Source organism: Orycteropus afer, unplaced genomic scaffold (genome assembly GCF_000298275.1).
Source record: "Orycteropus afer afer isolate SDZICR_OR568_19922 unplaced genomic scaffold, OryAfe1.0 scaffold00048, whole genome shotgun sequence".
Lineage (NCBI taxonomy): Eukaryota > Metazoa > Chordata > Mammalia > Tubulidentata > Orycteropodidae > Orycteropus > Orycteropus afer.
The window spans coordinates 10,594,121-10,596,660 of record NW_006921635.1 but is presented as its reverse complement, the minus strand read 5'-3'; positions in this window follow the sequence as shown (position 1 = coordinate 10,596,660).

Sequence of the window (2,540 nt, the reverse complement as noted above, 5' to 3'; positions counted from 1 at the left end):
ATTGTGATTTGGGTGAAAGTTTACAGAGCAAATTGGTTTTCCATTCAACAGTTCATACACCTTTTGCTTCATGACTTTGATTGCAATCCCCACAATGTAACGGCACTCTTCTTAGTCCCTCCTTGTGTTTCCAGTTTCCCTTCATCCTTCTTTCCTCTCCCTTCCTGCCTTCTGAGCTTTATTCCTGGGCACATGCTACCCTTTTGATCTCATTTTGTTGATTGTTCTAAGGAGCTCATACTTCCTGGTGTTTTTATTCACCTGTCTGCTGTTTGGCTGAAAGCTGAACCCCAGTGGTGAGTTCAGTTCCAGGCTTGAAGGATGTCTAAAGGTCTCAGGGGTTCCACTAGTCTCTCTAAGATCAGTAAGCCTGGTCTTTTTTTTTTTTTATGTATTTGAGTTTTGTCCCCATTTTTCTCCCACTCTATGCAGGACCTTCTGTTGTGATCCCTTTCAAGAGTGGTCAGCAGTGGTAGCTAGGCACGATCTAGTTCTTCTGGTCTCAGGGTCATGGAAGCTGGAGCTTAAGTTGTCCATTAGTCGTTTGGACTAATTATTTCACGTGTCTTTGATTTTCTCCACTTTTGTCTGCTTCGAACAGGGCAAGACCAATAGTTGCATCTTAGGTGGTTGCTCACAAACTTTTAAGAGCCCAGTTGCTGCTCACCAAAGTAGGATGTAGAACACTGTCTTTCTGGACTATGTTATGCCAATTGACCTTGATGTCCCCTGAGACTATGGTCCTGAGCCCCACTGAGATATCATGTTACCCCAGCATTAATAGCAAAGTTCTGTTCAACAACAGAAAACAACAAAGGCTGGTGAAGGTGTGGAGAGATTGGAACCCCCATACGCTGCTGGTGGGACTATAAAATGGTACAACCACTGTGTAAAACAACTTGGTGCTTCCTTAAAAAGCTGGAAATAGAAATACCTATCCAGCAATCCCACTGCAAGGTATATATCCTACAGAAATAAAAGTCATGACACGAATAGAAACATGTACACCGATGTTTATCGTGACACTGTTCACAATGCCAAAAAGATGGAAATAACCTAAGTGCTTATCAGTGGATGAATGGATAAATAAACTGTGGTACACACCCAATGGAATACTGCACATGTTAAAGAATAACAATTAATCTGCAAAACACCTCATAAGGTGGATGAACCCGGAGGATGTTATGCTGAGTAAAATCTGTCAATCAAAACAGGACAGATATTGTATGAGACCACTACTGTAAAAAGTCAAGAAAAGGTTTAGAAATGGAAAGAAGCATTCTTTGAAGGTTACCAGGGGTGGGAGAGGGAGGGAGGGTAAATCAGTAACTGAAGGGTGGACAGGTATTAACGTGGGTGACGGGAGAGGCAACATACAATAAGGGGGAGGTCAGCACACAATGATCAAGGCAGAAGAAGACACAGGAAGGACCACAAGAGTTACAGCCAACAAAGGAGTTCCGGTAAGATGGCAGAATGGGTGGACAAACTACACAGAGCCTCTTCAGCAAAGACTAGGGGAACCAGTTAACACAGTTGCAGAAGACAGTCCTGGAGCCCTGAGCTTTGAAAGGAAGGATACAGAAGTGGACTAAACTCCAACCAGTAGAAGAACCTGCATGAAAACACCGAAAAAGGAGACAAATGGAGCTGTAGTCTGTCAGCAATGGTGATGGCATGGACAGCTTGGATATTGCCAAGTGGTGTAAGGACCTAAGAATTAACTTAAAAATAGGCCCTGCTAGCCAGGGACTGCACAGAGGACTGCACTGGTGGCCAGTAAATAAAAGGGAAAACAGCAAAGAAGGAGACAAGGTGAGCTGTGAACTTTTGCCTATCTGGAGAGTGCAGCCATTTTGAATGTTTACAAGTGGTTCCACCATTTTGGATATTTGAAGTGACAGCGTTCCCTCAGATTCTGATGCAAAAACAACAATGCAATGCACTGCTGTGGAGTCAGATCTGACTCATAGCAACCGCTCCTTGAGTTTCCGAGGTGGTATCACTATGGAAGTAGGTTGCCCAACCTTCCTTCTGAGGCGTAGCTGCTGGGTTTGAACCGCTAGTGTTCTGGTTAGCAGTCAAAATGCCTTAGGCACCACACCGCCAGAGCTCCTAAGATCCCAGGGACCTAAAAATAGGCTCCACTTGCCAGGGGCCACAAGGACATTCCAGACACGAACGACTGGAAAGGTGTGATATTTCCCTTGTTACTCTTATACTCCACACCCTCTTGGTGAATAGAGGTGCAGCCATCTCTCATTCCTGAAGGTGGCTTCTGGGCCGGCAGGACTTCCATCCCAGTCTGTGTGCTTGGACGGAGCCTGGTGCCCTACACTGCCCAGATTTTCTTTCCATTTTTCTAGTTAGATTGTTTTTGTCTGTTTTAAAATTATTACTATTATTATTTGTCCTTTTTATTACTATTCTTTATTCTTCCCTTCCCAGGTTCAAGTTTACAGCTTTTCCTCTCTTCCCTGTTCCTGGTTCTCATTTTTTTCTTTCTCACGGTTCTCCCCATTCCTTGTTTTTCTTTTTGC